Source organism: Canis lupus, chromosome 28 (assembly GCF_048164855.1).
Source record: "Canis lupus baileyi chromosome 28, mCanLup2.hap1, whole genome shotgun sequence".
NCBI lineage: Eukaryota > Metazoa > Chordata > Mammalia > Carnivora > Canidae > Canis > Canis lupus.
Window position 1 is genome coordinate 16,019,664 of NC_132865.1, and position 27,447 is coordinate 16,047,110.

At 32.9% G+C, this 27,447-nt stretch overlaps 2 long non-coding RNA genes across 4 annotated transcripts in view; both read left to right on the forward strand.

Annotated features, from left to right (window-relative positions):
* LOC140620232 (uncharacterized) overlaps positions 1–4,714 on the forward strand; it is a 406,983-nt gene extending 402,269 nt beyond the window's left edge. For both annotated transcript variants that reach the window (XR_012020015.1, XR_012020017.1), the window contains one exon: positions 4,605–4,714. This is a non-coding gene — a long non-coding RNA (uncharacterized lncRNA). The remainder of the gene's footprint in view (positions 1–4,604) is intronic.
* Positions 4,715–12,750: 8,036 nt separating this feature from the next.
* Positions 12,751–27,447, forward strand: part of LOC140620235 (uncharacterized) — a 99,387-nt gene continuing 84,690 nt past the window's right edge. For both annotated transcript variants that reach the window (XR_012020023.1, XR_012020022.1), the window contains exon 1: positions 12,751–12,790. This is a non-coding gene — a long non-coding RNA (uncharacterized lncRNA). The remainder of the gene's footprint in view (positions 12,791–27,447) is intronic.

Genomic DNA, 27,447 nt, shown 5'->3' on the forward strand with positions numbered 1-27,447 from the left:
TGCAAACATTATTTATAACCAGAGAGTTACTTGAGAGAATATACCTCTCTTTCCATTCCAATCCCTAAAGAGGGAAAACAGTTGGATTAACAGGGGAAAATGGTGTGACAAAATAATTGCAAAATATTCATCTATTAACAATTTCCTAATGGTTTCATCAATATACTGGTGAGATAAGAAGGTGACATTCTTTTAAAATTATCTTCTATAATAATAATAATAAAATTCTTAGTGGAAATATTTCTTGCTCCCATAATGGATTTGTGTTGTTATTTTCTTCACCTATAATGCTTAAGCATATGAACCAGTTATCAACATTAACATAATTTTTTCCTGAAATCCAAATGACTTAAAGTTATGTTAAATATCCATTTTTATCTCAGTGTGATTTCTCCTATTTTTCAAATCACTATTAGAAAGAGAAAAAAGAGGTAATAAAGATTCTCTTATCAGTCTCATTGACATTACTGTTTGTCATGATCCTATGACCCTAAGTTTATGAAGACTTTTCAACCATTATTTTGTTTGCATCTAATACTATGTTATTCAAAGCCCTTTCTGCTTTCACTTTCCATATCTTTCCTTACAAACATCTCTTTTATTTCTGTAACTACCTTAAGGAAATTTGGCAGGAAAAAGTAGAGAAAGAATAAGAGATATATGAATCACTTCCTACCCTACAATTAACACATGAAGAGAGAATTTAGTGAAAACAATAATTCCCCAGGCATATGTGGCTTTTGTTTTTAAGCCAACATAGTTTCCCTCTGAGTTCATCAGCTGCCATTTTGTAAATGAACCTTTTATTTTCAAGAATCAACTTTAAGTGTTTTAGCAAATTAGAATTCACACTGCTCTTATCATTTAATTTAAGGGTATACCTGCATTTGATCTACAAGACTTTTAAAGAACCACCTCTACTGGCAAAAGCCCCAGGAAATCACTATAAATCTAGATCTCTGGGAAAAGCAACCTTTTAATGTTTGGTCTAGGAATAAAGTATATATTTATATATGTATTTTATTACCAATATTTTATGGCCATGCCAAAAATAAGTCCTAAATTCCACCATGTTGGTGATTTTCAAATTATAGGTGGACCATTATTTAATTCGTTAGATTATCAATTTAGTTAATAGTCATGAGCATTGAGAGGACAATATCAGAGTGCCTTGTACCTAATACAGGTAAGCCTTATAGGTTGGTAGTAATAAGCATCAAATTGATAAATATTAACTTGCATTGCTCAAAGTAAAATAAGCTCTCTACCATGAAAAAATTTAAAATTATATATACATGTATCTGTTTATACATGCATGTGTGTGTATTAGATTACCGTGTAATATATATTTTGATCACTGTAGAAATGCTTTGAAGGTCACAGAAATAAATCAACATGAGTTTTATACATAAGTAATTTTTTTCTTTATTGCTTCAGAGACTGGGTTACTAAATGAAGAATCTACTTTCTGTATGGTCAAATATAAAAAAAAGGTTAGAGATCAACAATCTTCGATTTCTTGTGCATGCTCAGATTTTGGGCAACTGTGTTTTCAAATGGTTGGTTAGAAAAAGTTTCTTTGTTAATTTTGTGTTACTGAAAAATTTTCTGTATGATATTTTTAATATTCTTCAGGAAAAATAAATGCAATGATTTATAGAAAACCAAAGATACAAATAAATTAAAATTGAACTACAGTGGCTGTGATATGTATAGTAGATATCTGTGCATGAGCATGTATGTGTGGAGTGTATATGCATATGTATACATGTGTGAATATATATATATATATATATATATAGTATGTATATCAAGATTTGTATACACTCATACATACACAGGTATACTGTTTTTATTTATTTATTTTTTATTTATTTATGATAGTCACAGAGAGAGAGAGAGAGAGAGAGAGGCAGAGACATAGGCAGAGGGAGAAGCAGGCTCCATGCACCGGGAGCCCGACGTGGGATTCGATCCTGGGTCTCCAGGATCATGCCCTGGGCCAAAGGCAGGCGCTAAACCGCTGCACCATCCAGGGATCCCCAGAGGTATACTGTTAAAGAAAAATTTCTCTGGACAAAATTAAATAGACAAAGTCTTTATTTAAAACTATTGCAATAAAAAAAACTCAAAAAACTATTGCAATAGAGTTAAGACTGTTGCAATAATGAGAGAGTTTGAACTCAACTTCTCTGAAGTACAAAGGCAGGAGAATTTTTAAGCACTGGAATGAGCTAGTGGAAAAGTAGAGGAGGATGTTGAGAGGCTGGTCAACAGCCATTGGTATTAGCTAATGATCACTTATCTAAATTAGCCTCCTACCATCCTGCAGAAAGAAGGAGACAGGAGAAGATGGGGGCTTTATCTTTCCTGGTGACTCTCAATGCCTTGAGAAAGATATTCTTGGATTATAAACCTGGCAAGAGGCTGAAAAATTTACATTAGAAAGAGAAAGAATTCATAATCGCAGTTTTGAAGAGTAAATGCTCTAAAAAGGGGGACTACAGTCAGGAAGAAACCTGTCTAAACTTTAGTTGAACTGAGCAGAACATCATACTTTCTTAGTCAACACACACACACACACACACACACACACACGCACATGATATGAGATTAAATCTTTCAACAGGCAAAAATTTCTGTTTCCATACGTGGGAATATATTCTCCCCGTTTGAGAACAGAAATGTTGAAGTTACATCAAGATAAGAAGTAATTTATTAACAGTAATGTGTTTTTAAGAATCTCAGGCAATATTTGAAGGAAGAATAACCTTACACTGTTACAGTCTCCATAAATATTATATACAATGGTTTAAATGTTAAAACTTTTGCATAAGAAGAACGGTATTCATATATACATTACAGCTTGCAAAGAACCTAAATGCTGATTTTTTGAAAAAGTGTTAGGACCATCAAAATTAAATTTTCCCAAAAGAGCTCAGGGATTATCATAGTGAATATATAGACAACTGGAAAGAACATTGATAAATGGTGGTTAGCAAGATTTCAATGAGAGATAGAAAAACATTATATTAAGAAAAAAAATCAAGGGAAAGAGGAAATATTAGTAAGCATTGTGAAGTTATTGGAGAAAATAGCAACTTTCTAGAGATCAGTTAATGGGAACCGTCATTTGTGATCATAACTTTGAATATTTTTTTTAACATAAGGCAGAAACATCTTTATTTTCCTATAGAACAAACTGCAATAAACATAAAAGAGAACATGGGCAGAGGATAAACACAAGAAAAATCAAGACATGACTAGTGAAGAGATGACACATATGGCAAAACTGTGTCTCTCTAGGTCTTATAAGGGAAGTATTAGTAATTGTTATCAAATGCCACTGTATATAATTTATAGCCTGTCCCATGCAATAAAACTTATAGTATAGAATATAGTGCTATTTTTATGATATTCATTAAATCATTCTCAATAGATATTTTATATTTTCCAAAAGCCCTGTGGTTAAAAATTCCTTTCAATTTTAAGAATTCCCAACTGACAACTCCAGTCAACATTCTGTTTTTCAGCATAAGCAATACTGAGTAAGAAGCATTTAAATTTTTTTTCTGTTTAAAGGTCTATTCAATATGCAACTATACATAGATGTATATAAGTCACTCTATTATGAGAATCATGATAATTATATTGATTTCTAAAGCTTATTAATGAAATATTTTACATCTTTTTCATACCAAATCACTGAAATAAAGAGAAAAGGTCTAAAAATAATAAACTGAGATTCACTTATTTATGGGATAATATCAAGAGATAAATCATGCCTGTTTTTGAATCTCAGATAGAAAGGAGAAGTGGAAAGAAAGAAGAATTTGAAAATAAAGTGAGTGAAAATAATGTCAAAAAATTGAACTAATGAACTTTATTTAAGAAGTTTTATGCTCACAGCAAAATTGAGTGAAAAGAACAGAAGGTTCCTATTTACTCCCTGTCCCCACAAACTCCCTCACGAGTAATATCCCACACCAGAATGGTACATTTGTTACGAATGATGAACCCACACTGCTACATCGTAATCACCCAAAGTCATAGTTATATTAGGGTTTACTCTTGATGTTATACATTCTATATGTTTTGACAAATCAATAATGACATGTAACCACCATTGTAGTAGGACACAAGAATAGTTTCACTCCCCTTAAAATCCTTTGTATGCTGCGTATTGATCCATTCCTCTGATAACCATTCATCTTTTTACTGTTTCCATAATTTTGCCTTTTCCAGAATATCATAAGGCTGAAATCATGTAGCCTTTTTAGAATGGCTTCTTTTTTCTTGATAATACATGTCTAAGATTCCTCCGTGTTTTTTTCATGGCTCATAAATTATTTCTCATTAGTACTGAAAAATATCACACAGTCTGAATGTACCACACTTTATTTTATCGACTCACCTACTGAAGGGCATCTCCATTGTTTCTAGGTTTGGGGAATTATCATAAAGCTGCTATAAATATCAGTGTGGGTTTTTGTATAGACATGTCTTTTCGATTCATTAGGGTAAATATCAAGGAGTATGATTGCTGGATTTTTAGGTGAAACTATATTTAGTTTTGTAATAAACTGTCCACCTGTCTTCCAAAGTGACTGCACCATTTTGTGTTATGGCCAGAAGTGAATGAGAGTTCTGTTGCTTCACATCCTCATCAGCATTTGCTATTGCCAGTGTTCTGGATTTTGGCCATTCTAATAGGTATGTGGTAATATCTTATTGTTTTAATTTGTAATCCCCTAAAGATGTATAATGTTGGGCGTCTTTTCATATACTAACTTACCATCTGTGTATCTTCTTTGGTGAGGAAAAATGTCAAATTTGATTAAAAACTAATAAACTAATAAATACATCTCAATGAATTTCAGGAAACACATACCACCACTAGTACGTCATAATCAAATTGTTGAAAACAGAGACAAGGAAAATCTTTAAGAGCAGCCAGAGAAAAATGATGCATTATGTACACAAAATAAAGATGTGAATTATGGCAGACCTGTCAGATGCAATGAATGTAAGCCAAAAAGACTTAAAATGGCACCTTTAGAACACTGAAAAGAAAATCTTAACCTTGAATTCCTTATCCTGATTCTGTCTGTGAAATAATAACTGCTACAAGACTTCTGACTTCTTTAACAACTAGAAAACTGAGCGAAATATATTGATCATTTGTTTTCAGAAGTTCACAAGAGGTACCTAAGGACAGTGATCCCTAGGGAAAGTGAAGTGGAATTTGTACACGTATCTAAAACTTAGTAAGCCCAGCAGAAAATTCAGAATTCTAGGTGTTGTCTCATCCTGTGTATACCTCTCCTGTTCTGGTTGATATGCTTCTATTCATAAAACTTATGACTGTACTTTATGCTATTTTCTTTTTTTAAAGCCATTGTTACTCTCTAGTAGCTTAGACACTACATCTCGTAGGTAGCTTTGCCTTTTGCTTCACTCTTAGCTGCTATCTCTCCTAATTAACAAACAATTTACACATTGACTATATAGGCACTGCAGTTTGTTTTATTGATTTTTTTCTTAATCTAATATTTTATATTGATTACATGTTGAAATGATATTATTGAATATATATTGTTACATAAATTATATAGCAAAATTATTTTTACTACTTTATTCAATGTGTCTGCTATAGATAAAAAAAATCCTATGCATTTAATGTTATATTTCTATTGGAAAGCCCTACTTTAGAGAAATAACAGAATAAGTGAATATTTGTATGGAAAAAATCACCATGACCTGTATCTGAAATCATTATAAAAATAATTCTAATTAGGTCATAGATCTAAGTGTAAATACCCAACCTATAACACATCTAAAAGAAAATGAAGGGAAATATGAGGTCTTAAGACAGGAAAATAATTTTTGATAAAATAAAAAATTTGAGACATAAAAAGAAACATTATAATTCAGAATTTATCAAAATTAAAGGCTTTCATTCTGTGAAAATCGAAATTAAGAAAATCAGCAGATAAGATACACACTTAGAAAAGTGTTTGCCATATAAATAAGAATTTGTATACTGAATAAAGATTCCTACAGTTTGAAAATCAAAAGACAACCCAATAGGAGAAAATAGCAAAAAGTATAGACAGACATTTAAAAAAAGAGAAAATATACAAATGGCTAATAAGCATATGTGAAATTACTGTAAATAAGCTGTTATCGAAGGTGTACAAATTACAATTATAATGGGATACTACTACAGAGTACTCTAACGTCTAAACTTTAAAAGACTGATAATTCCGACTCTTGACATGGAACTAGGGAAACATGAATTCTTATACATTGCTATTGGGTGTGTAGAATGCAAAATCACCTTACAAAACAGTTTGATAGTTCCTTATACATGTTAAATATATATATATATATTAGTAAATACTAATATTTACTAATTACCTTAGTAAATACTAAGGTATTTACTCAAAGAAGTGAAGACTTATGCCATACAGATTTGTACACAAAGTTTTGTAGCACCATTATTTAGAAAGTTAAGATTCAATAAATAAATAAATAAATAAATAAATAAATAAATAAAGTTAAGATTCTATATAATCCAAATGTCCAACAAAATTTAAATGGGTGAACAAGTTGTGGTATATCCATACAACAGAATATCACATAGCAGTAAAAGGATTGAAAATTATGATAAATGCAACAAAAATGAATCTCAGAAACATTATGCTGAGAAAAAGAAGCCAGACACAAAAGAATATGCACTTTCCTTTTTTGTGAATTTCTAGAAAAGGTCAAAGTACCCTACAGTGACACATTAGTGGTTGCCTATACCAGGTATGGAGTGGAGAGTGGCTGCAAAGCGGAAAGAGAAAAGTCTTTTGAGTGTTAGGAAAATTGTCTATCTTGATGGTAATAAAAGTTACACAGATGTTCACATTTCTGAAAATGCATTAGTGTGCACACTTAAGTTGGTATATTTTTATATGTATTATACTAGGATGCATTTCTTTTAATTAAAAAAAATTGTGAACGGGTGGATAAGGGGCAAGTGGCATTAAAGCCAACTTTAGCTTTGTGAAAGCTGTAAAATAAAAAAGTATATACATATATAATTTGCTCTAATTTTTTTAAAAGATTTCATTTATTTATTCATGAGAGACACACAGAAAGAGGCAGATACATAGGAAGAGAGAGGAGAAGCAGGCTCCATGCAGGCAGTCTGATGTGGGACTCGATCCCGGGACTCTGGGATCACGCCCTGAGCCAAAGACTCAACCACTGAGCCACCCAGACGTCCCTATCAGTTGCTCTTAATTAAGAAAAAGACAGGAAAATGGACACAAGTTGCAGCATAGAGATTTTAATTTATTTTAATTGTAAGATTTTTTTCAATTACAGCTTCCTAAAAAATACAGTAAGCTTGCTTTTGAGATGGCAATTTCCTTCTCAGTGAAGACACAACAAGTACCAGCTGATGATCATTTTTCAGATATATTGAAGAAGTATCTTAGAGATTAAAGTTTGTATTAACCAGTTTTTAAGATGATTAAATAATACTAGAATATATGGTGGAGTTCTGCCTATAATGTTTTCTAAAATAACTCTTTTTTCTAAATATTTCATTTATTTGTTTGACACAGAAAGAGAGAAAGAGAACACAAGCATAGGGAGCAGCAGGCAGAGGGAGAAGCAAGCTCCCTGTTGAGCAGGGAGCCCGATGTGGGACTGGATCCAAGGACCTTGGAATCATGACCTGAGTCAAATGCAGATGCTTAACTAACTGAGCGACCCAGGTGCCCTAAAATAGCTCTTGACATTTCAAATGTAGTTTCCAGGGCTGCAGTTTTAGGCAACAATTTTATATCTCTGCACAATCTATTTTTTAAAGAATTATCTAATCTGGAAGAGAAGACAAAAGTGTTGTAGCAAAATGCAATACATTCCATATAGAGATATCTCCAAAGCTCTTATGTGACATTCTTAATATGTTAATGTGTTATCTCTTCCTGAAATATTTAAGTATCAATTAGGAATAATTATCATAATTAATTAAGGCATGAATTATTTATGGAGATACCAGTTGTTCGTAAAATATTTGGAAATTATGTTAACATGAAGGTATTTCTTAGAATATCACCAGTAGACTTCCAAAACATGTTTTTGAAAACCCAAACGTGTTTAGCATGGTTGTATAATCCAGGGAAACCTCTAAGAAAAATGTGAATGTTGCAGATTATTCACCATTTAAAATTTTCTAGGCTTTGGCATTCATTTTCCCTTAAGTATAAATAATTGACTATAAACTGTGCAAAGATTTGTTTCCCTGAATTTCTTTGAGACCCATCGGATATGTCAATTAAAATGAACCAATCTCTTCCATTACCACTACTCACTGTGCATGCTTGTACTTAAGCATTGGTGGAGATAGCACAACTCGGTTTGAATTTAAAATTAAAAGTAATGGAACTAAACAAGATAGTTATCTCCCTTTCTCCTTATTCTCTCTTAGAGAGTTTTTGAGGTCAGATATTTGTAAAATAAAAATATTAAACCAAAGTTAACAGTAAAGTGGATCATTGACCTCATTAGAGAAAGCAATCCCAGCTTCCGTTTATCCTGAAGTGTAAATTGCATATGAAAAGCAGCTCAAATTTAAATCATGTCAAAGTGATTGTCTTTCTCTCAGTTTTAGTTTGGAACTCATATTTGAAATCACTGTTCCTCATTCAACACCATCTTGATATTGATAGCTGGGTAAACAGTTCAGCAGGGACCTGGCCATACAGCAGTGCTATTTCTCTAAAGGACATCTTTGTTCACATTTTCTCCCAGTGCCATCACAGTGTCAACGTCCCTGGTATCATACAACACAATTTTAATACTAAATAGATCTTCTAATTTTGGCAGAAATCCACTTCCCCACTTTTTCACAATGTATTAACAAACAAATTTAATTGCATTTATTGTTACTCTTATATCAACAGCAAACATTCCTTTTTTGAAGCTCAGATTTTGAATATCGCTGTCCTTTGCAAGAAGCATTTACTCCTTTAACGCTCTTGCCCCCTTAACCTACCTATGTCATACATCAGTTAAGAAGACATTTCACCAGGGATGCCTTTCCTCATCTTTCCACATGAGAACAAGACTCCCTGATACATGGCTTATAGTATCCTGCCAATATTTACTAAAATTAATAAGTACTCATTAGACTGTATATTCTAGAAAATATGGACAATACTTGTTTTTCCCAGCCTTGTATTACCAGAATCTAATATGGTACCTGGGACATAGTAGAAGCTTTATACATATTTAATAATTAAGGAAAAAACGAAGGAATAAATGTGTTAGTGACTAGATAAATAGTATTTGTAATGATGGTACACTTACAAAGTCATTTAATTAATATTTACTTATTTATATATACTTTTATACCTTCTCGTTTATATATTTTAGAATCACATTTAATTTAATCAGGAGAGGTATAGGATTTAACTTGAGTAAACTCTGATGATACGTATCAAAAACATTTATAAATGAGTAAACACTATTCCAAGGTAAAAAAAATTAAAAGCCATGGTTACATTCTTCACTCAAGTCATACTCAATATGATTTATTATATATTGCATAACACACACATTCTCACTAGCATGGTATCACCTACATTATTATAATTTCTATTTCCTTCCCAATTTCTTTGAAATCTATAACTGACCTGTCGTCTTATTGGATTGCATTGTTTTAAACCACTTCTCCAGTTTGTCAAGGTCATATTATGGTCATGATGAATTTTGATCTTGACATTCAGAGCGTTAATCAGTCTTTACAACTACAGAGAACTGTAAATTACTAAGTTTGCAGACTTTTCCATCATCTAAGTCAATGACGAAAATATTAAATAACCGCTGGCCCAAGATTGACCTCTACATAATAAAAGTTCTGTTTACCTTGGTTGATAAAGAACTATCAATGACCTTGATTTTTCTACCTACTTTGTTTTCAATAAATAGGCCTATGGTGCTGATCCATTTTTATCAGTTTGTGAATAAAGTCAATTATTAGTATTTCTATAATAGTAATATTGAAGACTGATTTAAAATTTTGGATGAAAAAAGCTAACATTAATGTCTAATTGAAAAAATTTAAATAAACATATTTTTATGTATTTTTCCAAGCACTCAAAAATTAAAAAAAATCTATTATTTGTCATTTTTTTTTGGAATCTCTTGGCTTCCTAAAAATATTTGTTCTTAGATGTTAGAGAAATATCCTTAGGAAATAACAAAGGTCAGGAGAGTGAAAAGCCACACAGTCTCCTCAAAAGCAAAAAATAAGAAGGAGAGAAGAAGAAGCTGCAGCAGCTGCAGCAGCAGCATGAGATTTTACTTGTCTTACCAAAAGAAAAAAATCATTAAATGGTCAGTATGACAAGATATCTATATCTATATCATCTATATCTATAATAGATGTATTATATATATATATAATTATCATCCATTTAAAATTTGGAAATAATGTGTATTACCACAACTGATTTGGAAATTTTCAATTTTAAGAACTAAGTTTATGCTTTTGTACAAGCTTTTGTAGCCCCATATTAATACATTTTCTGAAATACATTATTTCTGAATAATACATTATTTCACCCCAACTACTCTAGATGCTTTCCAATGAACAGCAGGTGACTTGTTTATGTATTTGCAATGAATTTCAGTTAAAATAGATAAAAAATAGTGCACATTATTTGCACTTGAACAAAATATGTTTTACTGTAGCTTGAATTTTATTTGCTCTTCTTTCTATACTGACTAACCTTTCTTCTTTTACTATAAAATTTGGAGTTTAATTTTTGATCTTCACATTTGCCTCTTGTTAAATTTCTACTGTTATATTTCTCCTATTCTGAGCTAAATTTTCATGAGAAAATTTGTTTCTAGAGATATTGAATGTTTTCATATTAGGAGTAATTTTAATATTTTAGTTTGTGTCTTGGATATTATCTTTAGGAAGGCTAAACAGAAATGCCATTTTCAGTGGAAACTTATGAAATATATTATACTTTGAGATGAGTTTAAAAAGATTATTCTAATGATTCAAACAAATATATTTCAAAAATATTGATAAGAATTTTCAAACTAAGTTGAGTGGTAACCAATAATTAAAGACGTAAGATGAATGCCTGCTATTTTAAAACATAATTAAGCAAAAGAGAAGCTGTGCACAACTAGCTAGCATGCTCTGAAAAAATAATTGGCTCATTAACTAAACTATAACAGCCCATTCTCATTTCTAGATTCTAATTGAAGAATGAATGGAAATAGTAAGGTGAGCTCATTGTACAATACACATAACCATGAGTCAATTATAATTTCTGCACAAATGCCCATATTGTTTGAAATCTTTTTAATATTATGGTGGAGTACAGTGAGTGATGCTGTGAGACAGGCACACATTTGAATATTGTATGTGTGTGCACATATGTACATGCACGAAATAAAGCAACATAGATGAATTTGAAGACTTCTTTTTTTCTCCTGTCCGCTCCATTTCACTCCTAATTTGGTATGAATACTTTCAGTTCATGCTATAATATTTTTACTATATTCAAATGAATCCATCAGCAACATATGATTGTTTTGAGTTTTTGAAGATTTTATACATGTCATCATGCCAAAATTGTAATTCTGTAATTGTAAAACATTTATTACATATACTTAAGTAATTCTTTGACTGAAGTATGGCATTGCATCTTTAAGATGGTTTATATATACCTTCTGTAAGTAGCATGTAACTGGAAGTTTTAAATCTATTTTTATTGTTTGTGTAATCAAATGTATTGTGCTTATTGATATATGTTGACTTATTTCTCCTTTATTTTTCCATGTTTCACCCTTTCCTGTATTATCTTTGTTCAGTTAGATTTTTTTCACTCTCTTTTAATGGGTCTACCTTTTTATGAATCATATATGCAGTATTCATTTTTGATATTTTCAAAAAATTTCAAATGCATTCCTAACTTCATATAGCCCAAAACTAATCATCTCAGCTTCTTCCTAAGCAGTTCATGGGTGCCCCAATTTTTGCTTCTGATTCCAATCTTTCAGTGTATTACCTAGTATTTTAGTCTTACTTCGTACCTATTCCCTATTTACTATTATTACTTTTTACACTCAATGGTTATTTAAGTTTATCCCCAAATTACTAATTTCTTTACTTCTCACTATTAAATTTACCCTACTTCTGTTTGCATTTATTTTCTTTCTTACTGAAGAACATTTCTGTAAAATGGTCTCCATTCTTGGCTAAAACACATGAAAATCATGTGAGAAGTTTTTAAAACTCTCAATATTCAGGCACTTCCCTGATCAATTAAATGAACAAATCTTGAGATACACATTCAGGTATCAGAATACTTCTTATTTCTCCTCCAGATGATTCCAGAAGCTGCCATCATTGCTTTAGTCCTTTTGGGGGGTTATAGTTTGCTTGTGATAATTCTTTCTTCTTGATGAATGAAGACATTTTTTACTTCCTGTTTTTGAGTGATTTTTTTAGAACTAGATATACAGTTTTAATTCAGATAGTTATAAGTCTTCAGGATTTTGGAGATATTATTCTATTATCTTTCAACATCAATTTCCTTTTTGAGAGAACAACAAATATTTAAACTTAGCTTTTAAAAGCAAAGTGTATTGTTTCTAGTCCCCTCCCTTGAATTTATTGGCTTTATCTTCTACTCACTGCTCTAATGTTGAATATTTTTTCCCCTTAGATCTTGAGACTGGGGATTTCTGCCTCACATCTTGTTTTGTAAGTTTGTTTGTTTATTATTTGTTTATTTGCATTTTATCAGTTGCCATATAAAAAAGGAACACATAAAAACAAACATACATATATCTGTGTTTAGTTTGGCAGGAAGGATTTCCAACATCAGTGTAGCCTATCCAATGACTGAAGTCATCTCTCTTTCTTTCTTTTCTTTTTCTTCTCTTTTACAATTAACTTGAATACTATGACTTACATTCAATATACCCTTTGCCTTTCTTGAAATATCTATGCTTGATGAGAACATAACTCGATTTTTTCTTGTATGCAACTTCATGCAGAATTCCAGCCTGTCACATCAGCATAGAATAATCTTATACTTTATCTCTAATTAGCATCATCTCTCCCTATTTCAAATTTGCTTCTAAGTTTTTGTCTCTAACAGAAGGACTATCCTGAAACACTTTTATACCTTAATGGACCCAATTGCCTGAACTTAAAATAATAGATTTCTACTTTATAGTGGCATTTGTTTTTATAGATATAATTTATATTCTTTGCACATATTTTCATGTTAGATGCCCAGTGTAACATGAAGGAAATTAATTTATTAAATGTTATATTTGACAAAGAATACAGTAGAATAGTGTCATTTAGAGGTTTTCCTCCTATTATTTCTATAAATAACAACAGTAATAGTAACATACAAGATAATTTCTACCTATAGCAGTCTGACTTTTTTTTTAAATGCTGTAGAAGGTCCTTCACACTCTATTTGTCAGTTTGGCTTTAAGGTTTTCATTTTGTTGGCTAGAAGACAGATAAAGGGGATTACGAACAGAACTGAGCCTGGTTTCTGCTAATCTCCAACTTGAATTCTTTCAAGGGTTGCAAAATATGATTCAAGTATTTCACAAGCCTTTATAACCTGAGCCAGACTTTGTCATCTGTCTGGTATATGTGCCATCATGGGTGGATTTGGAACTGACATTTTATATCTCTGATCTCAACTGTATAAATATTTGTTTAGAGTGACTATCAACATAGCACACAGGCACTTTCCTCTCTGATGTATAGATGATAGAACAGTTCTTAACTGGGGCCCTATGGATTGGGCAGGCACAAACTATCAGAGGGCAATGAGACAAATTTTCAGTGAACTCAGATTTTATATTTTTCTATAGGCAAAATGTAGAGCAGTTGTTTCTATGCTGTTTCTATTTCTTATACTTTGGGTTACATTAAAGATATCTCATGTATGTGGTTATTTATCTGAATCTCTAAATTGCAAATTCGTTTTCCTAAATACCCTATATGAGGAATCTCTCTTTAGTTTGGAATTGATTCTTTTTAAGGATTGTCTTTTTCTATTGTCTTCCAAAGTACTATGTCCTAGGAAAACTGTCTTAAAGCATCAAAAAAATGTTTTAGGAAATATTGTCTAAATATCATAATCCTTATTAGATGAATTAATATTCTCAAAGATATGCTCATTTCATGAAAATAAGATTAAATTGATGTTATGAATATTATCATCTGTCATAAGTTGTTTGTTGATATATTTAGCATACAATATAAAATGTTATTTTAATAAGATGACCTTATATAGTTCAGGAAATCTTGAAAATGATAAAGATTAAAATCATATACCTGTAAAAGACACAGAAGCTTACAGTGCTTGGAAAGAATTTAGAACCATCTATTTCTATCCTATTTCCCTCAGATTGGAAAATGAAGGCAGGCACCTTAGCATGATTTGGAAATCTCTCTAAAAATTTTATGACTTTACCTTAGAATTAAAGAATATTTAAGCTTTATGAACTGAGGAACTAATCACATGAATTCTATCATTTGTTCAGCATTTTTTTGAAAATCTACCTTTTGCCATGACTCTACATATACTGGTTTGCAGAAATGAATAACATTGCTCTTAGTTTCAAATAGCTATAAGCAAGAATCCCTAAATATTAGTCTACACTAAAGATATTAAGGATGGTTCTGTGAAAAATTCTGTCATAATGTCAAATTTATTAAGTGAAATAAAATATTTTTATATTAAAATGCCCAGTTTTCATTCTAATGATGCTGATGATAGTGTTTGTATCTTGTAGCTTTCATGGAGCAAAATAAAAAGTTAATAATGTGATATAAATTTGATCTTTCAAGGTAATTTTTATTGTCATTTCTATTGTTATGACTGAGAAATTTCTGTCAACTATTATAAAAAATGTGAAAATCAGTATCTAATGAAAAAAGGGCAATATAGTGGAAAATTAAAGAATATTTATAGTTAGTAAATTAGAAATATGCTCACTTGCTAAGGAAATCACTGTGGTAGAAGTTTTGCTTATTATAAAGCTTTAATAATGAATAAGGATATCTAGATTACTCAGGTGTGGGAAGTTATGCTAAAAACCAGTGTTGGATCTGCTAACAAAGTTTAGGACTGTTTCTTTTGTATAAAATTTCGCATAAGACTATGCTTCTAGCCAAAATGGAGTGACAGGAACTGGATTTACTCTGTTGGCCTAAACAATCAAAAAAGAATAAAATATATTAAACAATTATTTTTAAACATTGTTCTAACTCTCTGAAGAAAGTCCATGGTATTTTGATAGGGATTGCATCAAACGTGTAAATTGCCCTGGGTAACATTGACATTTTCACAATATTAATTCTGCCAATCCATGAGCATGGAATATTTTTCCATGTCTTTGTGTCTTCCTCAATTTCTTTCAGAAGTGTTCTATAGTTTTTAGGGTAGAGATCCTTTACCTCTTTGGTTAGGTTTATTCTTAGGTATCTTATGCTTTTGGGTGCAACTGTAAATGGGATTGACTCCTTAATTTCTCTTTCTTCAGTCTCATTGTTAGTGTATAGAAATGCCACTGATTTCTGGGCATTGATTTTGTATCCTGCCATGCTACCAAATTGCTGTATGAGTTCTAGCAATCTTGGGGTGGAGGCTTTTGGGTTTTCTATGTAGAGTATCATTTCATTGGCGAAGAGGGAGAGTTTTACTTCTTCTTTGAATTATTTTAAGATTTGTGTGGAATCAGAAAAGACCCCGAATAGCCAGGGGAATTTTAAAAAAAGAAAACCATATCTGGGGGCATCACAATGCCAGATTTCAGGTTGTGCTACAAAGCTGTGATCATCAAGACAGTGTGGTACTAGCACAAAAACAGACACATAGATCAATGGAACAGAATAGAGAACCCAGAAGTGGGCCATGAACTTTATGGTCAACTAATATTCGATAAAGGAGGAAAGACTATCCATTGGAAGAAAGACAGTCTCTTCAATAAATGGTGCTGGGAAAATTGGACATCCACATGCAGAAGAATGAAACTAGACCACTCTCTTTCACCAGACACAAAGATAAACTCGAAATGGATGAAAGATCTAAATGTGAGACAAGATTCCATCAAAATCCTAGAGAAGAACACAGGCAACACCCTTTTTGAACTCGGCCATAGTAACTTCTTGCAAGATACATCCACGAAGGCAAAAGAAACAAAAGCAAAAATGAACTATTGGGACTTCATCAAGATAAGAAGCTTTCGCACAGCAAAGGATACAGTCAACAAAACTAAAGACAGCCTACAGAATGGGAGAAGATATTTGCAAATGACGTATCAGATAAAGGGCTAGTTTCCAAGATCTATAAAGAACTTCTTAAACTCAACACCAAAGAAACAAACAATCCAATCATGAAATGGGCAAAAGACATGAAGAGAAATCTCACAGAGGAAGACACAGACATGGCCAACATGCACATGAGAAAATGCTCTGCATCACTGGCCATCGGGAAATACAAATCAAAACCACGATGAGATCCCACCTCACACCAGTGAGAATGGGGAAAATTAACAAGGCAGGAAACCACAAATGTTGGAGAGGATGAAGAAAAGGGAACCCTCTTACACTGTTGGTGGGAATGTGAACTGGTGTAGCTACTCTGGAAAACTGTGTGGAGGTTCCTCAAAGAGTTAAAAATAGACCTGCCCTACGACCCAGCAATTGCACTGCTGGGGATTTACCCCAAAGATACAAATGCAATGAAATGCCGGGACACCTGCACCCGGATGTTTCTAGCAGCAATGTCCACAATAGCCAAACTGTGGAAGGAGCCTCGGTGTCCATGGAAAGATGAATGGATAAAGAAGATGTGGTCTATGTATACAATGGAATATTACTCAGCCATTAGAAATGACAAGTACCCACCACTTGCTTCAACGTGGATAGAACTGGAGGGTATTATGCTGAGTGAAGTAAGTCAATCGGAGAAGGACAAACATTATATGTTCTCATTCATTTGGGGAATATAAATAATAGTGAAAGGGAATATAAGGGAAGGGAGAAGAAGTGTGTGGGAAATATCAGAAAGGGAGACAGAACATAAAGACTCCTAACTGGGAAACGAACTAGGGGTGGTGGAAGGGGAGTAGGGCGGGGGGTGGGGGTGAATGGGTGACGGGAACTGAGGGGGGCACTTGACGGGATGAGCACTGGGTGTTATTCTGTATGTTGGCAAATTGAACTCCAATAAAAAATAAATTTATTATAAAAAATATAAACATTGAACAACAAGCAGCACAGGGCAATGGATTGTGTAAGGCTATTAATTATAGTAATAATCTATATAAGGCTATTAATTATATTAATAATCTCTAAAAACAAGTGGCATAATATTTTGTAGAGTATAGTAAAATGTTGGTGTTTGAACAGCCTCTGGTCATCTGTACAAAATAAAGCTAGATTGTTTTCACATTTGCTAACAAATGAGATTCATGTAGAATGAAATATTCAAATATGTTAAAATATAATTATCAGAAGAAAACATACTTTTATAAATTTTGCATTTATTGCTATAAGAGTTTTGCAAATATAATTTGGTATAATTTAATATATGCAACATCCACCAAAGTATTCAATACCCATACAGTATTCACTAGATACAGTCTTAGTAATGGGGCCAAATTAGCCATAGACTAAATTCTGTCTCAATTGCACCCTAATGAAACTTATTTTTTGAAATATTTTATTTATTTATTCATGAGAGATACAGAGAGAGAGAGAGAGAGATATTGGCAGAGACACAGGCAGAGCTGGAGAAGCAGGCTCCACGCAGGGAGCCCAATGTGGGACTGGATTCTGGGTCTCCAGGGTCACGCCCTGAGCTGAAGCCAGGCGCTAAACCACTGAGCCACCCAGGGATCCCCCCTAATGAAACTTATAAGCAAGCCTCAAAATGATCAAACTATTTCTTAGTTACATTCTAGACCAAAGCTCAAAAATCCTTAAAATAATACAAAAATACTCAACAACCGATAAAGTAAAATCACAATATCTGACATGCAATCTATAATTACCAGAGATGCAAAGAAGGAATATAACCTACAATAAGAAAAATCAGTAAATAGAAACAGCCTGAAAAATGTTGTGGATGATATAATTAGTAAATAAAGACATTCAAACTGTTACTAACAACTAATTTTCATGGGTTCATAAAGCTAAACGAAAGCAACATTTTAAAGTGACATGGAGGATATAAAAATAAAACAAATTGCACATCTAGTGATGAAAAACACAGTTTCTCAGATGAAAAAGAAGCTGAATAGGATTGAAAGAGATGAGATAATGCAGAAGTAAGATTAGCCTCCCTGGAAAAGAAATTATTGCCGTTTTGAAATATGGAGTCTGAAATTATGAAAATTTTCTTCAAGTTATAAAAATTAAGTACCTCTCAATGGTATGAATTGTCTTGCATAATGAAAATATTTAAAATGTAAATACTCAAATAAAAATGTATATCACTGTAGAATGAAAAGAAAATGTCAAGGTACAACTCTATTTTTGGAGAGATATAGTGAAGAAAAATAAAATGATTTTATTTTATACATAAATTAGTAAACATACAAATTTTATATTATAAATATAGTCGATTTATACAGAAGAAAACAATGATATAAGGATTAACATATTTCCTCTTCCAAGTAACAGGAATTTTTCTTAAAGATTTTATTTATTTATTCATGATAGACAGAGAGAGAGAGAGAGGGGGGCAGAGGGAGAAGCAGGCTCCATGCAGGGAGCCTGACGCAGGACTCCATCTCGGGACTCCAGGATCACACCCTGGGCCAAAGGCAGGCGCCAAACCGCTGAGCCACCCAGGGATCCCCAAGAAACAGGAATTTAAAAGGCAAATTAACATAAAGAATGATTAATTTTAACACATTATCAGTCTCTATTTTTTTTTTTTTTTTTGGTCACTGACAACATCCCCTGCAGAAAATTACAAGATTTTCAAAATATTGTTGAAGGATGATATGCCAAGATTTTTAATGGCTATAGGAGAAAGTGTTAGCAAATCCTTTCTTTGAAACTCAGTTCGAAAAATAAGCCCTTGTGCCAAGTGAACTCATAATAAATAACTGCCTTTCAGAGCAGCTCAAGAACAATAAGGTGCACCATTCTGGTGCTCTCCTATATATCCTGAATTCTATATATTGTGTATCTATGCTATGCATCTATATCTACATCTAAATATATATCTATATCCCCTAAAATACTATTTTGCATATAATGAAGTCATGTTTTCCATATAGCTGCTTCAGTAGTCGTTGTCAAATTATTATTATTATCATTCCATTTATCTAAAAATATGCAAGATGAGAGAAATATGCTAAAAGCTTGAACCATCTTTTGAATGGACTTGGGTTATCAGTAATTTTAGAAAAGGAAATAATTAATTTATTATAAATTATTTTATTCCTCACTTATTAGATAGAAATATCAAACTGAATCTGTTGGGGCTGGATGGACTTGTCTCAGAAGATAATATCTGTGGTTCTCACCTTATGGTAAGACATATATCACTTGTGAACAATCAGGCAAGTGTATACATTATTAAAATAGGTTATTAATTATGGTTTTATAAACAAATGTTATAGAAATAGTTTATGATTAATTGCATAATCAGTTTGAAATGCCATTGAAACATAAAATTATTAGTATTATTGATGTTTTTCCCCCAAGGGGAGAAAATGACATTCTCACTGTCACTTTCTATATATTCTTATAAAGAAAATATGAAGGTAGATTCCATCTGGTACAGTTCTCTAAATGGGCTGTTGAAGTGATATGTCTCTGGGTTTTTTTAAAAGAAGATTCAGGCAAGAAATGCACTGGTTTTCATTATACTCTTGAAAAGGGTGTAAATTTTATATGTTTTATCTAACATTGTGATTGCCTGACAACCACCATCAAATTAAGCTTGCAAAAATTAAGGCAACTGGGTGCATGGACAGGTATGCATGAGAACAGACATTATTCATCCTTTGATTACATTGATTACATTGTCACCACTGTCTTACTACAAAGAAATTGTATCCTAAACAGTGATAAGATCCAGATATTCCAACTGATTTGAATGCTCTCAGCTGTAATATTACTGAGCATAAGTTTTCTTCTTCTTGTATAATGCTTTCTTCTACTCAGACTGCCACTTGGTAAAGTTTTACAAAGGGAAAGTAATCTACTAAAATAACCCACTTGAACAATAGTTTCTAGTACAGACCAAAGAAAGTATCTAAATCATCACTTTCGAGCCACTGTGACTTCTGTTCTGTGCTTTCTCAGTTGTCTTTCTCCCACAGATTTTTATAAAGATGGTTCCTTCAGGGCATTGAGGTTTCTAATAAAAAAAAGAAAAAAACTTCTATTAAGATATTCTGTTACCACTCACCACATCAAAATTAGAACTTCATTCCAATCTTGTCCATTATGTCACTGACTAGTATATTATTTCATAGTACTTATTTCTGTTTGAAATTATCTTGCTCTTCTATGTGTATATTTTTTTTTGTTTTCTAACGACCAAAGCAAAACTATAAACTCTGTGAAAGTAGGGATTTTGTCTCTCTCTAGGGCCTAGAATATTGCCACACACGAAAGACTCACTCATGAATTATTTGTTCTTGAATGAATTAATGAACTATTGAGACAGGATTGATATGTTGGTTGACAATCTGACCTTTTGTCACATACAAATTATTCAACGAGAAATATATAGAAAGCCAATAAGATAGCAACTTTCTATATATAAAAACCTTAATATATTTAGTGTGCCTCTCTGATTGAAAATATTTAGAAAATATTTAGCAAAAAGTTATATGAATACATGAAACTTTTGTAGCTGCATATTTCTAGATCAATGAAAGGAAAATTACAGACTCATCAACAATATAAAACCGTAAAGAATGAAAAACATCGATCTTCTATAGAAGGTAAAAATAGCATTTGAATACAAGGAAAAAATACACTTGGGAAGACAGCAGAGTAGAAAGCATCAGTAATCTATCTCCTCACACAACAATTGCAGTGGCAAGATCTGTCCAATGTAATTATTTTGGAACTCGAATTTCTATGAAGGCTTGCAAATTCCAGAGGAAGGTTTAGACTGTAAATTGCAGTTAATTTTAGTCAATTTAAGCTCTTTGCTCAGCAACAAGTTACCCATTTCCCGCTTCAGAATCCTGTGACAGGGCTCATGCATGTGTCCTCCCGAGCAACTTGCATGCATTATGTGGGAGCCAACAACGGACAACCCAATTAAAAAATAGGCAGGGGATCCCTGGGTTGCTCAGCGGTTTAGCACCTGCCTTTGGCCCAGGGCGCGATCCTGGAGTCCCGGGATCCTGGAGTCCTGGGATCGAGTCCCGTGTCAGGCTCCTGGCATGGAGCCTGGCCTGCTTCTCCCTCCTCCTGTGTCTCTGCCTTTCTCTCTCTCTCATAAGTAAGTAAGTAAGTAAGAAAGTAAGTAAGTAAGTAAGTAAATAAATAAACCTATCTTTAAAAATAATAATAATTAAAAAATAGGCATATAACTTAAATAGGTATTTCTTCAAAGAAGGTGTAGGAATGACCAGCAAACACATGAAAAGATGTACAACAGCAGTAATTATTTGGGAATCCAAACAAAACTATGAGATATCTCATAATTCTTATTAGAATGGCTACTATAAAACAAACCCAAAACAAAACAAAACAGAAAATAAGATACGGATAAATTGAAATCATTGTGCTCTGTTGGCGGAAATGTACAGTTTTGTGGAAAACAGTATGGTAGTTCCTCAAAAAATAAAACATAGAATTATCCTATAGTCCAGCAATGCACCCTGAGTATATGCTCCAAAGAAGTGAGAGCAGGTTCTCTATGAGATATTTGTACAACCATGTTAATAGCTACCTTATTTACAATAACTCAAATGTGAAAGCAATTATAGGTATCCATCAATAGATGAATGGACAAGCAAAATGTGTCATATACATAAAATGGAATATTATTCAGCCTTACAAAGGAAGGAAATTCTGACACATGCTATATGGAAGAACCTTGAGAACATTATGCTAAGTTAAATAAACCTATGACAAAAGGACAAAGATACAAGGTACCTAAAGTAGTTAAAATCATAGACAACAATATGAATGTTCTTAATACCACTGAACTGTATTTATATATTTACTGTATTTATTAGTCTCCAATGCAGTGGGAAAAGTGATTATTTCAATAAATGAGACTGTTTCAATAGTTTTCCATATGGAAAAAAATGTGTAAAACTCCTTTCTCCACCCACACAGAAGTGAATTGCATACAGATTGCATATTTAAATATGAATTTTAAACAATGGAGTGTTTAGTAGAGAACTGGAAACATATCTTCATTACTTTCAAGTAAGCAAAGATTTCTAAAAATGGACATATGTGCTAGACATGAAGAAAAACAATCAATAAGTGGATTTAGAATTAACAATTCTTCTTAAAATGCCCATTAAAAGAGAATGAACAGTGGTAGACATTATTTCAACAACATGTATCTTGGAAAGGAATATACAAACTAATCCTGCAGATTTGTAAGAAAAAGACAACCAAATGCTCCCCCCGCAACACACATACAAAAGACAACAAAGCAGAAAAATTGACACACTTCAATAGATAGAGTTTTCAAATGCCTGTGAAATGGTTGCTCAACCTATTAATCATTAAAGAAATGGAGATCAAGATTATAATGAATTAGCACTGCAAATCACTTAGAAACACAAGACTGAAAAATAAGGAATGTGTGTATTATTGAAGATGCAGAACAACTTATGTAACTACTTCGGAAAACTGTCAGCATCTGCTAAAACTGAACATATGCGAAGCCCATGACTCAAAATTTACTCTTCAAGGTATAGTTCCAACAGAATATGTTCAAATGTTCACTAAAACACATGTATCAAAATGTAAAATTTTGATACATTCATAGGGCCCAATTCATAGGGCTGTACACATTTCTGTTTTTATCTTATTCTTTAATAAATAGATAAAATTCCCTAGTGAAACACCAGAATGTTTTAACTTATGAATACAACTTGTAGGAGTTTCTCTGCTCTGGTCTTGTCTTAATTCTTTAGAACACCTCCTGTTGCCTCCCTTTTCCATTTCATCATTCCATGTTCCTGGAACGAAGTGCTCTGGCCATGTTGAATTTCTTGCGTCTTTCAAAGGCACTAAGCTATAGTATTTACTAAGGTACATTTGTAGGTTCACCTTTTCCTTTTACTCTTTGCACCCCTACCCTTCCTCATCTTTTAAAACTATTCTTCAAAAATTGTTATTGTTCTTACTAGCTCAGCTCTCACTACCCTGAGACTTCCTTAACATTCTTGCATACTGCTCCACCCCAAAAGGAGTGTGTGCTCTTCTTAGATATAACTCTGTCACTTTCTGCACATAAATATGACAACACTGGTCATGACTGGGTATCTCACTAGTGGTGTTTATTCACTATCAGATTATAAATCCATTGAGGGATTTGAGGAAAGGATTTATGGGCACATTCATTTATTTTTGATCCATCAATCCATTGTCCAAAGCTTGTTAAGAAGTAATTACTAAATAGGCATTTGCTCAATGATCAAGTGAATTATTAAGATATTTCCCCTAATGAACAAGAAGAATTGGCTATTTCAACATGCATAGTTTTTATTCCATCTAGGAAATGTATGAACCTCATCCTTCAGTTCAAGACAATATATGATCCAGAATAAAATTACAGCAACATTTTCAATGTGTGATTCAGGGACTCCTGGGAGTCTGTAAGGTCAAGATAATTTTTCCCAATAACACTAAGATGTCATTGTTTTTTTTTTTTTTCCATCATTGTTTCATAAGTAGAACCTTTCAGATTGTGCACATCCTGTGATATCCCAAACTAACTGGATGCAGAAATAAATATGAGACTCTTAGATGTCTTCTACTGAGCCAGATATTAAGATATCTGTAAAAATGTGAAATAATGCCACTTTTCTCATTGATATTTTTCTTCCTGAAAATATAGCTTTATTCATAAAAATACACAATTTATACTCATATGTAATGGACTTATTGTTATTTCAAAATCAATTAAAAATTCTATTGTAAACTTCTAATATGGGAAATATTGATAAATATAGCCCACAAGAACTAGATCTTTGAGGTTTTCAATACAAGTGTGAAGTGTCCTTGCAGTTAAAAAACTGGGACTTCTGAGTAAGATGGAGTAGGAGAACCCTAAGCTTATCTTGTCCTGGATACAACTGGATAATGGCTACATTAAGTAAATAACCCAGAAAACAACCTGAAGACTGACAAAACAGACTCTTCACAGCTAACTATAGAGAGGAAGCTGCATTGAAGAGGTTAGGAAGGGGAGAAGCATCATTGGGAGCTAAACAGACACATAGGACTGTTCACAGGAAGGAAGACATGGGGAGGAGTACAGACTCTCAAACCAGGGAACTTAGACAGGGAAGATGAAACCCCATAATACTTAACTTTGAAAACCAGAAGGGCCAAATTTTGCAAATTCTTAAAATTACCAAGATTTAAAACCAGGAACTTTAAAAATCAAAAGGCTGTGGAGAGCAAGAGGAAATTGAGTCTCCATTGTTAAAGAGACAGCACAACAAACAGCCCTGTGGAGTTACAGTATAAAAGCAGTAGTTCAAAAAATGCTAGGGATATACAGGATGGAGATTTGTTTACTAATCTCAGAGAATGTGGAGGAGGGGTAGGGATCATTGGGAAATTTCTCCAGGAACAAAGGAGCTGGTGGGCACCATTTCTTTCCCTGCTCTCCAGCACAAATACAGGAACACCTATAGGAACCTGCATAGCACCAGCACTGGCTACCTAGCTTGTTAACACCATGCCTTGCTCCCACATTCTCCTGTGGACATTCTCCTCCAGCCAGGTTTAGGCAACAGGTTGTTTCCCACAACAGACCCTGGCAAACCTTGCTTACACGAAGTCCAGCTCCTGTGTGTTTCTGTGGATCCTCTTGCTTCAACCTGGCCTTCCTAGGTTCCTGGCAGCTTCAGGTCCCTTCCCACCTGCACAGACCTTTCTGGCACCTATTGTTCCACCTCTCCCTTCTTCTGTAGTTTGGTGCATGTCTGGCAAACACCTAGTCTGACTCAACTTAAGCCTAATGTAGCCCCAGAATGGCCCACTAACTGATTTTTCAGCAGAAACTTTGGAGGCCAGAAGAGAGTGGCATGACTAACACAGGTATCAAGGGCAGCCCACAATAGGCAAAAAGAGCCACTGCAGATGATTAAAGGCAAAAGGGGCTCAGTTATAATATCAGGGCACATGCAAAATACATAGGAGGCATCCCTGAAGTGCCAAATTCTAGTGAACAGGGAGTATTGCACTGCAGGGCATTACAGGACCTCTTTGCTTATAAAGGTATTACTTTCAAGAGCAGGAGACATAGCTGATTTCCCTAAAACATAGAAACAGACACAGAATTAGACAAAATGAAGAGATGGAGGAATGTGTCCTAAATGAAAGAATAGGACAAAGATCACAGCAGAAGACCTAAATAAAAGGGAGATAAGTAACATACCTGATAGAAAACTTAAAGTAATGATCATAAAGATACTCACCGGACTTGAGAAGAGTGAAAGACCTGTGTGAAGCCTTAACAAAGAGAAAGAAAGCATTAAAAAGAACCAATTAGAGATGAAGAATTCAATAAATGAAATTAAAAATGATCAAGATGGAGTAAATAGTAGACTAGAGGAAGCAGAAAAATGGATCACTGACCTAGAGGACAGAGTAATGGAAAGTAATCAAGCTGAACAAGAGAGAGAGAAAAAATAAATGAAAATAAATTCAGCAACTCAGTGATACCATTAAGTATAATGACATTCACACTATAGGGATTCCAGAAGTAGAAGAGAGAAAAGGGCATAGAAAATTTTTTTGGTGAAATAATAGCTTAAAACTCCCCCAATCTGGGTAAGGAAGCAGAAGTCCAGATCTAGGAAGCACAGAGAGCTTCCATGAAAGACAACCCAAGGAGGTCTACACCAAGACACATAGTACTTAAAATGGCAAAAAGTAGTGATAAAGTGAAGTTTTTAAAAGCATCAAAATAAAATAAAATAGTTGGATATAAAGGAAACTGCATTAAGCTATCAGCTGATTTTTCAGCAGAAACTTTAGAGGCCAGAAGAGAGTGGCATGACATATTCAGTGCTGAAAGAAAACAAAAACAAAAGAACCCCCTACATCCAAGAATACTTTATCTAGTAAGACTGTCTTTTATAATAGAAGGAGAGATAAAGACTTTCCCAGACAGGCAAAAGTTAAAGAAACACATGACTACTAAACTATCCCTACAAGAAATATTAATAGAAACTCTTTAAGTGGAAAGACCATAAGTAGGAGTAAGAAAAGTAGGCAGCACAAAAGCAATACAAATAAGTATATCTATAAAAATTAGTAAATGTATTCACAAAATAAAAGGATGTAAAATATGACACCATATACCTAAAATGTAATGGAGAAAAGAATAAATAATGGGTTCAAATTTAAGTGACCATAAACTTAATACAGATTACAGTATGCAAAAGATGCTATGTATAAACCTAATTGTAACCAGAAATAAAAAAAAAACAGAAATAAATATGTAAGAAATAAAGAGAAAGGAATCCAAGTATAACGTTAAAGTCAGCAAACTATGAAAGAAGAGAGCAAGAGGAGAAAGAAACAGAGAACTATAAAAACAACCATAAAACACGTTACAAAATAGCAATAAGTGCACACTTATCAATAGTAACTTTGAATCTAAATGGACTAAACATTCCAATTAAAAGATATAAGGTTACAGAACAGATAAAAAAGCAAGACTTATGCCTATGCTGCCTAAAAAGACTCATTTCAGATCTAAAGACACATGCAGATTGAAAGTGAAGGGATAGAAAAGGATTTATCATGCAATGACAGTAAAAAGAAAGCTGGAGTAGCAATATTTATTATTGGAAAAAAAGACTTAAAACAAAGACTGTAACAAGAGACAAAGAAGGAATCTATATAATAATAAAGGGAGTAATCAACAAAAATATATAACAATTGTAAATATTTGTGCACCCAACATTGGAGTACCCAAGTTCATAAAGCAGCTAATAAGAAATGTAAAGGAAGTAATCAATAGTAAAACAGTAGTAGTAGTGGAATTCAACACCCCAGTTACATCAATGGACAGATCATCCAAACAGAAAATAAACAAGGAAATAGTGGCTTTAAATGATACATTGAACCAGATGGATCTAACAGAAATATTGAGAACATTCCATTCTAAAATATCGGAATACACAGTCTTCTCA